This window comes from Rattus norvegicus, chromosome 11 (genome assembly GCF_036323735.1).
Source record: "Rattus norvegicus strain BN/NHsdMcwi chromosome 11, GRCr8, whole genome shotgun sequence".
Classification (NCBI taxonomy): domain Eukaryota; kingdom Metazoa; phylum Chordata; class Mammalia; order Rodentia; family Muridae; genus Rattus; species Rattus norvegicus.
The window spans coordinates 40,987,902-41,001,268 of record NC_086029.1 but is presented as its reverse complement, the minus strand read 5'-3'; the positions used below and the strand labels follow the sequence as shown (position 1 = coordinate 41,001,268).

The 13,367-nt window shown below is 39.6% G+C and overlaps 1 protein-coding gene and 1 long non-coding RNA gene across 13 annotated transcripts in view; one reads left to right on the top strand and one right to left on the bottom strand.

Moving 5' to 3' along the window:
- Positions 1-13,367, top strand: part of Grik1 (glutamate ionotropic receptor kainate type subunit 1) — a 400,993-nt gene that overhangs the window by 55,698 nt on the left and 331,928 nt on the right. The gene's annotated exons all lie outside the window — the stretch shown is intronic.
- The window catches only part of LOC108352301 (uncharacterized), a 159,162-nt gene that overhangs the window by 91,578 nt on the left and 54,217 nt on the right, over positions 1-13,367 (bottom strand). For 2 of the 4 annotated variants that reach the window (XR_010056039.1, XR_005491171.2), the window contains one exon: positions 5,207-9,094. The exons of the other annotated variants lie outside the window; for them this stretch is intronic. This is a non-coding gene — a long non-coding RNA (uncharacterized LOC108352301). Of the gene's footprint in view, positions 1-5,206; positions 9,095-13,367 lie in introns of those variants that run through there. 4 annotated transcript variants of the gene reach the window in all.

Genomic DNA, 13,367 nt, shown 5'->3' with positions numbered 1-13,367 from the left:
CTGTTAGCTTGGTGATAAGACAAAACACGATAAGCCAGGGAAGAAGGGTGAAATGATCCATTGCAACTAGGAAAGAGAATACGAAGAAATCAGACATTCCAGTGCGTTGAACTCACCCTTGAAGGTAATGTAAATGCACAACATATATGCTTAGTTCCAACTTCTGTTTTGCTGCAATCGATTACAAGGAGTAGGCATCCAGCAGAAAGTGTCTGCCGTCTTTACACAGGTACATTAGTGCGCACAGTGACTTGTCACCAGCGTCTATTCAGGGAACACACAAGGCTGGCATCATAGTCCTTTAAACTCAAATCTGCCCCAGCAATGCTATCTATGGTAAATAGTTATCAAGACACAGAAGAAAGTAAGACAGAGAAGGGCGTAGATGAGGTGAGACAAGAGACCATACCAGGATTCTTATATTTTTATCTCTGAACTAAGGAAAATTGATTTAGCAAGTATGACCTCTTGGGACACCAGCATTTCTTACTCGGATACATACTACATTCAGCTCATATTTCTTAGCAGTTAATGTGTTTGTTTTAGCTCAGTGTTCAGCGTTCATTTGGCTTTTCTGTCATCTGGGTGGAAAATAAAATTTTTAGTGAATATTTTGCAGATCAGTTTGAAACCATAAGAATTCTGAACCTATAGGAAAAGTGTTTCATGAAATGGATAAATTAACATCAAATAGATCTTGAGGGACTCATACATTGATCTCCCACTGACACCTCTTCCAAATTACCTAAGACTGAAAGACTAACAATGGTTATAATGGGAGTGATAAAGAAGACCAAGTGGTTGAGAAGTAGCAATTTAAAGGTCTAATTCAGGTTCTTTTTGGTCATCCTTCTTGAGTTTCATGTGTTCTGTGCATCTAGGGTAATTCGAGCATTTGGGCTAATAGCCACTTATCAATGAGTGCATACCATGTGTGCTTTTCTGTGATTGGGTTAGCTCACTCAGGATGATGTATCCCATTAAAAATGTAGATAGCAGTCTTCAAACAAAGCCAGCTTTGAGTGCTCTTGATGAGTTGGTGGCTGATCCCCAGTCTGTGTGTCATATGTCTAAGTATAACTTTGACCATTTTATTTGACAGTGGAAGGTGGCTCTACATATGCACTGATGTCCAGGTGGGAGTTTAGACAATAATTTTCTGTGACTACTTCCTGGGAAACATATTTCCTATGACAAAATATTTATTCACTAAGATTCTAAATGGAAAATAAGTACAGTGTTTAATCAAGGACTAAATTCTTTCTCCAGTCTATATTACTTCCTAGCTCTAGTCTGAAAGAAAAACATTGAAATCTGTAGGGGCTTTTCTTATTAGCTTCAGTGTAGGGATTTTGTTCTAATTGTTCTGTGGCTTCCTTGATAATCCATGCAGAATAGCAGTGATCTGAGATCCTTTGAATTATATCTGTTCTAAATTGTTTGCAATGAGAGTGGAGTAGATTTTTTAAAAGCAATATACATAATAAAATTTTATAAATGGATATGTACCATGCATTCTATTCTTAGACTCCTGGAGGATTATACCTTGATTTTTTTTTAATAATATGACACCTACTAATGCTAATGATCTTCCTGTGAGTACTGTGTAGACCTGACCTTGCTTAGAATGGTCAAAAGGACTTTGATATTTTACTTTTATTGTTATTTCTATTTGAAAGAAAAATATACCCTGATTGCCTTGGTGGCAAGTCTGGGCCTCCGAGGCCATTATTAAACACTCCTTGCTTGTTAGCCATGACTTTCATAGCTGGAACAGCCATTAGTCAATGTGTAGCTGGGTAACTTAATGAAGTAGAAACAGTGCAAGTTTATACACTTTAAAATTCTTTACTTGAAAAAGGTCATATGTGAAGCCATTATTTTTATTTGACTCCCCAGCTTTTTTCACATGTATTAAGGATTCTCACATGATTTTATGGAACCTCAGGAATTAGTGAAGTAAGTGAAATAATTACTGAAAAGTCAACTGGAAATATTTCCAAAATATTCAAGCTTACATTTTTACCTTCTTAAGTATTTGAAACTGTAAGGAATCAAGGTGCTCTCAAATACACTGAACATAATTTCCATGGGACATTGATGACTTGGAGCAGGGTTCTATTAAATGGCTTCAGTATTAACAACAGACAAGACATGAGCCCATGAGTCTAAGAGTATGTAAGAGCCTCAAGGAGATATGACAAGTATAAACCTGGGTGTCACCTTCAAAAACCTCAGTAATTGTTGGAATTAAAAACAACCAAGCAACGCATCAGTGGTCATTTTCTTCAGAATTAAGAATAACATCAGGCCAACAAGGTCATCCTTTGCTACATATGCAGCTGGAGTCATGGGTCATTCTATGTGTACTCTTTGGAACTCCCTTGGGAGCTCTGCGAGATCTGGTTGGTTAATATTGTTCTTCCTGTGGAGTCACAAACCTCTTCAGCTCCTTCAGTCATTTCTCTAACTCCTCTATTAGAGATCTCATTCTCAGTCCAATAGTTGGCTGAGAACATTCGCTTCTGTGTTTGTCAAGCCCTGGCAGAGTCTCTCAGGAGACAGCTATATCAGACTCCTGTCAGCATGCACTTTTTGGCATCTGCAATAGTGTCTGTGTTTTGTGACTGTATAGAGGATGGATCCCCACATGGGAAAGACTCTGGATGGCCTTTCCTACAGTCTCTGCTCCACACTTTGTCTCCTTATTTCCTCCTGTGAGTATTTTGTTCCTCCTTCTACAAAGAACTGAAGCATCCACTCTTTGGTCTTTCTTCTTCTTGAGCTTCATGTGGTCTTTGAATTGTATCTTGGGTAATCCAAGCTTTTGGGCTAATATCCACTTATCAGTGATTGCGTTCTTTTGTGCTGGGTTACCTTACTCAGGATAATATTTTCTAGTTACATCCATTTGCCTAAGAATTTCATGAAGTCAATGGGAGGAAAGGCTGTTGGTCCTGGGAAGGCTTGATGCCCCGGTGTAGGGGAATGCCAGGGCAGGGAGGTGGAAATGTCTGGGTGTGGAAGTGCCCTCATAGAAGCCGGGGGAGGGGAGAATGGGATAGGGGTTTTCCAGAGGGGAAACCAGGAAATGGAATAACATTTGAAATGTAAATAAATAAAATATCCAATTAAATAAAAGAATAACACAAGTCATGCAGTAGGCACTTATAAACTGTTTGCATGATGAATAATATATCAGCAGTTACAGAGATGAAGAAGATCATTTCTTATATATTCAGGATGAAATTTTAGTCTTCAGTTTAATTCTTAAAATACTCTGATAAATATAAATTTATGTCCAGTGGATGGAAGTGAAAGGTTACTAGTCTGAAGCCAGTGGAAGCAAAGTTTCTAGAAAAAGTAGCACTAGGCTTGTTTCTCTAAAGCTAAGACATCAGTGATATGAAAACATTTTACATGTGCCAACAACTTAAGCAAGAGAAAAGAAGCCAACATGATGGGTCAGTGGCTAAAGGCACTTTCCATGCAAAAGATGATGCCCGAAATTCAATCCAAGAGCTGATGGAGGAAGAGAGAGGTTTCTGAAAGCCTGTCTTCTGGTCTCTACCCCATAGCATACCTGCAATCACATACACAGGTACATATGCACACTACGTAATAATAAAAATTAATAATTATAAAACAGATGATTGAATAAACAATATTGTGAGAGAAAGGCCTAGAAAAAAACTGGTTCCTTGACTAGATAGGCAAGTCATTGAGTGTTTAATTAAGAGAGAGCTTAAGAGTGAGATCATAACAGTTAAGTATTGGTTTTGGCTTTTTATGTTATTTTCCTCTCAGGAGCCAAGCCATTGATCAGACTGTCACCACAAGAATTCAGAACTAGGAGGGAGGAAAGAGCAGTTTTTATCTATCAAGAGTCTTTTCTTCCTACATATACCCAGTCTTGGATTTCTGACAAGGTTAGAACCATCCTCCAGGTGAAAGAAGTGAGAATGTACAAGAAGGAAATAGGTGATAAAAGAGTGTGTGTTAATGGATTTTTGGACACTCATAAGGATAGTAAGGATAGGTAAGATGTTTAAAATACAAGGCAGCAAAGGCAGTGGGAAGTAATATGGTCGTCATCACAGTTGAACTTGTTCATTGTTGAGGAATGTGAGGAAACCCACTTTCTAAACTAACAGCAAATGATTTTCATATCTTCTTGTTTAACATTTATTGTCTGCTGGCCTATTCCTCTCTCTCTCTCTGAAGCTCAGAACTGTTTCACTCATTGAAAGTAGCTCTGTCTCCTAGCATTGTCGTATGGTTAACAATAGAAGCATTAAAAAATGATTAGTACCCAAAAGATGCCCCAACATATAACAAAGACACGTGCTCCACTATGTTCGTAGCAGCCTTATTTATAATAGCCAGAAGCTGGAAAGAACCCAGATGCCCTTCAACAGAGGAATGGATACAGAAAATGTGGTACATCTACACAATGGAATATTACTCAGCTATCAAAAACAATGACTTTATGAAATTCATAGGCAAATGGATGGAACTGGAAAATATCATCCTGAGTGAGCTAACCCAATCACAGAAAGACATACATGGTATGCACTCATCGATAAGTGGCTATTAGCCCAAATGCTTGAATTATCCTAGATGCACAGAACAAATGAAACTCAAGAAGAATGACCAAAATGTGAATGCTTCACTCCTTCCTTAAAAGGGGAACAAGAATACCCTTGGCAGGGAATAGGCAGACAAAGTTTAGAACAGAGGCAGAAGGAACACCCATTCAGAGCCTGCCCCACATGTGGCCCATACATATACAGCCACCCAATTAGATAAGATGGATGAAGCAAAGAAGTGCAGGCCGACAGGAGCCGGATGTAGATCTCTCCTGAGAGACACAGCCAGAATACAGCAAATACATAGGCGAATGCCAGCAGCAAACCACTGAACTGAGAATGGGAACCCCATTGAAGGAATCAGAGAAAGGACTGGAAGAGCTTGAAGGGGCTCGAGACCCCATATGTACAACAATGTCAAGCAACCAGAGCTTCCAGGACTAAGCCACTATCCAAAGACTGACCCTGGGTTTCAACCTCATAGGTAGCAATGAATATCCTAGTAAGAGCACCAGTGGAAGGGGAAGCCCTTGGTCCTGCCAAGACTGAACCCCCAATGAATGTAATTGTTGGGGGGAGGGTGGTAATGGGGGGAGGATGGGGAGGGGAAGCCCATATAGAAGGGGGGAGGGGTTAGGGGGATGTTGACCCGGAAAATGGGAAGGGGAATAACAATCAAAATGTAAATAAGAAATACTCAAGTTATTAAAGATGGAAAAAAATGTTTAAAAAAAAAAGAGGCAACTAGACCTTGGGATACAGATACAATACATAGCAACAGACAAGTCTTTAAAATAGATAGCATGAAGAACTCTAAGGGGTTTGCTGTCTGGCTAGTCTAGCAAAACTGGCGAACTTAATTCACTGAGACCTTCTCTGTCTCTCTCTCTCTCTCTCTCTCTCTCTATATATATATATATATATATATATATACATATATATATATATATATGAGTGTAATTGAGGGAGACACTTGTCACAATCTAATCATCAGAGAGGAAGGAGCATCAATCAAGAAAATGTCTTCTTAAGATCCAGCTATAATTAATTGTTGATTCATGGAGGAAGAGCCAGCCTACTCTGGGTAGTACCATCCCTGGGCTAGTAGTACTGGGTTCTATAAGATAGCAAGCTGAGGAAGCCATGGGAAGCAAGCACCCCTTTATGGCCTCTGTATCAGCTCCTGCCTAATAAATTGTTTCCTACCCCCCAAAAAATGATTAGAAGCAAATGAATGGATGGTGGTCATTAGAAAAAGGAAAGTGTGCTACTAATGGAAGAATGTACTTTTGTCACACCATATCTCAGTATTTTGTTGGAAAACATTGAACTGATAGTGGTAGTGTATGTCTGTAGTTTCTTGATTAAGTTGTAATTTAGTCAGTTGATTCATGCAGAATTTGAAAGACATAGGGATAAAAATACATGTCTTGATTCATCTTTCCATTCGACTTCCGTTAACCAGGTAACTTCTACTTGACTTTGGGCTTTCTAATCTACTAAAGGAGGGAATTTAATAAGAGTCTAGACAGAGGGGTTGGGGATTTGGCTCAGTGGTAGAGCGCTTGCCTAGCAAGCGCAAGGCCCTGGGTTTGGTCCCCAGCTCCGAAAAAAAGAAAAGAAAAAAAAAGAGTCTAGACAGTTTCTTTTGTGAGTTTCGTTTGTTTTTTAAAAATTTTATTTTTAATTTAAATATTCCATCATTTGCCTTCTCTCCTCAACTCCACTCTCTCCCATATGTCTCCTACCTGACCCCCTCTAAAATTCATGACCTTTTTTCTTTAAATATCTATTAATAAATATGTAGATACATCCTCTAAATCCACTTAGTGTTACTTGTATGTATATGTTTATTTAGCTATGATCATTTAGTATTGGGTAAAATATTATTGGATAAAATGCAGGAGTTCGTGCCTGGGGAAGACTAATTCTCCCTCACTCAGCCGCTGATTATTGTAGCTCTTCATCTAGAGGTGCTGCCCGTGGAATTTTACGTCATTTGCCCATCCACAGAGAGCTGTCATAAGGTGTTGGAGTTGTTTGTGTCTTCCTTGGGCAGACATATCGTTGAGATTGCGTAAGACCGGCTTCTGTGTCTTATATAAAGGCACAACCTTACAGAAGCTTTCCTGGTCCTCTGGTTCTAACAGTCTTTCCACTTCCCCTTCAGTGATGGTAACTGTGTGTGAGGTATAGAAGTTCTGTTGTAGACAGCTCACTTGGGCCTGGGCAACCCCTGCAGCCAGTTGTTCTTTGCATTTTGACCAGCTGTAGCTTTCTATAATGACTTCTGTCGCTGTCAAAGTAAACTTCCTTGATGAAAGGTAAGAATTATATTCTCTTTAGTTATCAGGGCACATATTTAGACTGTAGTTAAGAATTAGACTGATTTAGGAAAATGGCAATCATAGGTTCTCCTTTAAGATTCATGACCTCACTGGCCTCACTAGATTTAGGATATCAGGCATGGCTTTCCTCTGTTTAGAGGGTCTTAAATCCATGTAGATGGTAGCTCACTTCTGCTGACATATGTGTCACTACTGCACTTCGGCATTTCTTTTCGTTATGAACCCAAAATAAATATAATTTATTAATATAGTCTATTATATTTATATGTAGCAGACGAAGACACATGCAATAGAATCACAGCCACTAGAATTACTTTAAGAGCATCCTTTAACTTTGACGAGCACCATGCCCTGTGGATCTGCTGTCAAGACATGTCTGAGCCCAAAGAGTTCGCAGCATTTTCCTGATCACCACAAATCAGCATTAAATTGGGCATTTGTCATATTTGAAAAGACACACCATCTGCGGATTCCCACTATTGTGCAAAGTTGTCACTTACAATATGTTGCTTTGCAATCTGCACATTTAACAACACATGGGGAAATGGGAAATCTAAACAGCACCAGAAATAAACTAGAGCTTCAATATTACATTTTTTTTAGATCAATGCTTGACCTGTACCCAGCACAACACCTTGCATTTATGAGGATATAGACCTAGACAAATTCTAACTGAGAAGCATCTTTTAACTTGCCCTGTGAACAGGAAGGAAGCAAGGGGATAAAGGTAATAAGATTCTCTGATCATAGGAAATTGGAATTTGCTATCTTGCTGGACCATGGTTTTTAATGCACATCTGAAGTTGGATACATTTCCTTCTCAGAAAAAAAAATAAAATCATTTTGATTCAAAGTAACTTGAAATGACTTGGAAGGAGTCTTCTAATAATGGTGTGGGCAGATTATTTTGCTGACAAAATGAAGGGTATATGCTCCCTTCTCATTCAATGCTAAACTGATACAAATGTTAAAGGGGTGTGTGTGTGTGTGTGTATGTGTGTGTGTGTGTGTGTGTGTGTATGTGTGTGTATGTGTGTGTGTGTATGTGTGTATGTGTGTGTGTGTGTATGTGTGTATGTGTGTGTATGTGTGTATGTTTGTGTGTATGTGTTTATGTGTGTATGTGTGTGTATGTGTGTGCATGTGTGTATGTGTGTGTATGTGTGTATGTGTGTGTATGTGTGTGTATGTGTGTATGTGTGTGTATGTGTGTGTATGTGTGTATGTGTGTGTATGTGTGTATGTGTGTGTATGTTTGTGTGTATGTTTGTGTGTATGTGTTTATGTGTGTATGTGTGTGTATGTGTGTGCATGTGTGTATGTGTGTGTATGTGTGTATGTGTGTGTATGTGTGTGTATGTGTGTATGTGTGTGTATGTGTGTGTATGTGTGTATGTGTGTGTATGTGTTTATGTGTGTATGTGTGTGTATGTGTGTGCATGTCTGTATGTGTGTGTATGTGTGTATGTGTGTGTATGTGTGTGTATGTGTGTGTTTGTGTGTGTATGAGTGTGTGTGTATATATGTGTGTATGTGTGTGTATATGTGTGTACATGTGTGTATATGTGTGTATGTGTGTATATGTGTGTGTACATGTGTGTATATGTGTGTATGTGTGTATGTGTGTGTGTGTGTATGTGTGTGTGTGTGTTTAATACCTTCTTGTTTGATTACATTAGAGGCGGATTGGAGCTCTGTTTAAGATATACTAAAGCACTAGTTTGTTATTCTGTTCCCTTATAAGCATTGTTATGACAATTGTGCTCTGCAAAGCCTTAGACCCACAGTAACAGAAGACCTCTGTAGGCTTCAGGGATTCATTTTTGTAAGAGCTGCATGTAAACTCTGCTACCCACAAAACATTGGAGGTTTAGATGCTATCAGCCCTTCAAGATGATTTGCTTGAGGTCTTGTTCATCTGGCATTTGATTTAAACACTCTTTTCGAAGCCCTCTGGCTACATGGAGAGGTAGTTCCTCCCTTTTATCTAAAGGAAGCAAGTGAGGAAATAGTTACAGAATTGCCTTGCCTTATTATTGTTTTCTCTGAAAATGATGGGGCTTTAGTGACCTAGTGTTTTGCCCAGGATGTCTCCAGATGGAAGATCCGACCATTAATTATACCACCAGCTTCATTTGGTGGGTGTCAGGGCAACAGCTGAAAAAACATAAATCAGCACTTGAAACATCAAATTAGTTAAGGAAATGAATAAAAGTATGACATCAACTCTAAATCCATTCAATTAACAGAAAAAAATGGAGGAAAACAATACTTTCTGCAGCGTGTACTTGGGTAACCATCTAAACATGTGCCCTGCTCTGTGGTAGGTTTTCACTTGTACTCTGAATAAATACATTTGATAAATGTGTCAGTAGGATGACACAATGCCTTCCTTTTTTTTATTATTTGAAGTTTCTTTTTTTTTTTAATTAACTTGAGTATTTCTTATATACATTTCGAGTGTTATTCCCTTTCCCGGTTTCCGGGCAAACATCTCCCTCCCCCCTCCCCTTCCTTATGGGTGTTCCCCTCCCAACCCTCCCCCCATTGCCGCCCTCCCCCCATAGACTAGTTCACTGGGGGTTCAGTCTTAGCAGGACCCAGGGCTTCCCCTTCCACTGGTGCTCTTACTAGGATATTCATTGTTACCTATGAGGTCAGAGTCCAGGGTCAGTCCATGTATAGTCTTTAGGTAGTGGCTTAGTCCCTGGAAGCTCTGGTTGCTTGGCAGACACAATGCCTTCCTAATCGTTGCTGTTGATGGTTCCTTCCTACATGCTGCTGCTTCTTCTTCTTCTTCTTCTTCTTCTTCTTCTTCTTCTTCTTCTTCTTCTTCTTCTTCTTCTTCTTCTTCTTCTTCTTCTTCTCCTTCTTCTTCTTCTTCTTCTTCTTCTTCTTCTTCTTCTTCTTCTTCTTCTTCTTCTTCTTCTTCTTCTTCTTCTCCTTCTCCTCCTCCTCCTTCTTCTTCTATTTCTACTTCTACTACTACTTTATTATTATTATTATTATTATTATTATTATTACTATTATTTTCAGTAGTAGTAATAATTATTTTATTTATTAACTTTACATCCTGATCACAGATTCTTCCTGCTCCTCTCCTCCCAGTCTCTCTCTCTCTCTCATCTTCCCTCCTCTTATCCCCCTCCTCCCTTCCTCCTCAGAATAAAAGGAGGTCTCCCATAGATATCACTGCACCTTGGAATATCAAGTTGCTGTCTGACTAGGTGTATCTTTTCCTATTGTGGCTAGACAAGGCAGCTTAGTTAGGGCAAAAGGATCCAAAGGCAAACAACTGAATCAGAGGCAGCCCGTGCTCCTGCTGTTAGAAGTTCCTCATGAAGACAGAGATGCATAACTATTACATATGTGCAGAGAGTGTCTAGGTCCATGCCATGTATGCTTTCTGGGGGTTCAGTCTCTGTGTGCCCCTATGGGCCAACATTAGGTGATGCTGTACTTTTTCTTATGGTGTCCTTGACTTCTCTGGCTCCTTCAATCATTCCTCCCCATCTTCCACAAGACTCTACAAGCTCCATCTAAGGTTTGGCTGTAGGTCTCTACACATGTTTCCATGAGTTTCCTGGGAAGCCTCTCAGATGACAGTCATGCTAAGCACCTGTTTGTAAGTATAGCAGAATATCATTGTGTCAGGAGTGGGCTCTCTCCCATAGCATGGGACTCAAACTGGGCCAGTCATTGGTTGGCTTTTCCTCTCTCTGCCTCATCTGTTCTGAATGTCTTATAGGCAGGACATATTGTGCTTTGAAGCTTGTTGTGTGGCTGGGTTAGTGTCTTATTGGAAATCTTCCCTGGGTATAGAAGGTGACTGCTTCAGGCTCCTATAATCCCCATTGCTAGAATTCTTAGCTAATGTCAGCCTCATAGATCCTTGGGAGTTTTCATTGTCCTGGGTCTAGCTCTCTTTATTCTTATACTTCTTTGACGAATTCCAATCAGTCCCCGCTGGGTTTTGCTACCTTCCTCATAGATTCCTCTTGATTATGTGACTCCACTCTTTTCTCCTCCCTTTTCAACCATGTAGTTGTTGACTTACTTAGAGCTGCTGTAAAGAAGCAACAGGAACCACATAATTTATAATAACAAAAAATGTATTGTTACTCATCTGAAACCTGGAAAGGCCACCCAACGACCAGCTCAACTTGGGATCCATCCCATGGGGGAGCACCAAACCTTGACAGAATTACTGATGTTAATGCTGTCTTTGTAGACAGGAGCCTAGCACGGCTGTCCTCTGAGGGGTTCTACCAGCATCTGACTGAGACAGATGCAGATACTTACAGCCAACCATTGGACTGTCTATGGAAAAGTTGGAAGAATTGAAAGAACTGAATGGGATGGCAACCTCATTGAAAGACCAGCAGTGTCAACTAACTCAGAAGCCTGGGAGCTCCCAGACACTAAACCACCAACCAAAGAGCTTGCAAGGGCTGGTCTGTGGCCCTAAGCACATATGTAGCAGAGGACTGCCTTGTCTGGCCTCAGTGGGAGGAGATGTGCCTAATCCTGTAGAGACTTGATGTCCCAGGGTAGGGGGATATCCAGGGGAGTGGGTAAGGTGAGATGGGAGCGAGTGGGTGGGGGAACACCTTCTCAGAAGCAAAGGGGAGGGGGAGGGGTTGAATAACTCAGGAACGGGGACCAGGAAGGGACAACATTGGAATGTAAGTAAATAAAATAATTTTTAAAAAGGAGATGGAAGATTTATTATCTGGTAGACGTCCTGTGTTAGTCAGCTTTCTCTCATTAAAAACACTATCAGACAAATGGATTGCTTAAAAGGACAGATTTGTTTAGGTTCACAGTTTTAAAAGCTCAGTTTATGATTGGTCCACTGGTTGCTTTGAGTCTGTGGCATGGCAGTAGGAGTAAGCTAAGGAGAAAATCATCTGACCACAAACCAGTAAGTCAAGGGAGAAAAGAACAGATCAGTGTCGTACAATCCTCTTCAGGGATCTGACACTATGATCTAATAATCTCTCTAGGCTACACCTCTCAGAGGTTCCAAACCCTATATGTCTTTGGTACCAGTCCTGAGGGCCAGATTTTTACATAGGACATTCAGGTGAATTTTAAGGTAAAATCCAAACAAATTGGAGTAGGACATACCTGCTATACCAGTATTCATGATGCTGATACATTGTGATCATAAACTTGAGACCAAGCAGTACACACACCCAAGACACCCCCTCAAAGCTCAATGCCCTTCCTAGTTTACAGAACCCATTTCTTTCTTTGTCCTCACATAGTAGAAAAGAAGAGACCTCTCTGGGTTCCTTTGACTATGAATACTATGCTCTTAAGACCCAATGCCTCCAAGAGAAACCATTTGCTAGAAGCATCCTTATGAGTTAAGATTTAAATGTGTGAATTCTAACATTTTGCCACAGCATAATGGTGGGCAGTGGCTAGTGAATCTTAACAGAACTCCTTATGGTTTTGATATCTTATCTGATAAAATTTGGTAAGATTTACTCGATGTACTAGCTTTCTTGTAACAATAGCAATATAATCCTCATTTTACCTAATGCCTGTTTTCAAAGATTTTGAGAACTAGTGAGAAAACACTTTGAAACATTTTCTCATTAATCTTCCAAAAACTCCTCTACAATAGATTTGTAGAAATGATTATTTAAGAATTAAAATCCCTTTACAAAGAAAGAAAGAAAGCTCCATTTCTGCACTATTCCTTAGGTCCCTTCAATGAAATTCTAAAGTTATAAAATATAAAGGAGATATAAAACATTTTACTACTGCAGCGTCCAGAGGAGTGAGGGAACATAGCTTTTACTTCAAATGCATAAATAAATATTGATTTTTGTCAAGACAAATGAAGAGATAGATTTCTAAAATAAACTTTTGTAGTATTTAGCAAATTTTGATTCTACATATACACACTTTAACACACATTTTGTGTTAACACCCTTTTTTTCATGCTTGATTTATATTCCTCTGCTCTAACAATATAATTTGCAGCCTGTTGGGTAGACCATAGTGTAACAGAGAGAGAGGCTTCTGGGTTCAGGAATTGCTGTAGGAAGCACTGTTGATGAACCCACACACAGTCAACATTTAGCTTTGTGTTTCATACATGTGGTGAAAGGAAAGAATGTTTCTGAATGCTCCAGATTCATATAAAAAGTAAAACATTCTTCCATGAGTGCCTAACACTGACTCCAAATGAACTCTGGAGAAGCTGCTGGAAGAAACTGCAGCATGGTCCAATAGCCCTGGGTGGTGTTAGTGCAATCCCAAAAGATCACACTTCTGGGGAAACTGAAAGATATGAATACAAATGTGGAAAGAATTCAAAAAAGGCAGCAAAAATGTAACACACTGCATTTAATTTTTAAAAAAGAAGGAAAAGGAGAATAAATTGATGAAAACTGGGCACTGGTAGGGGGTAGAT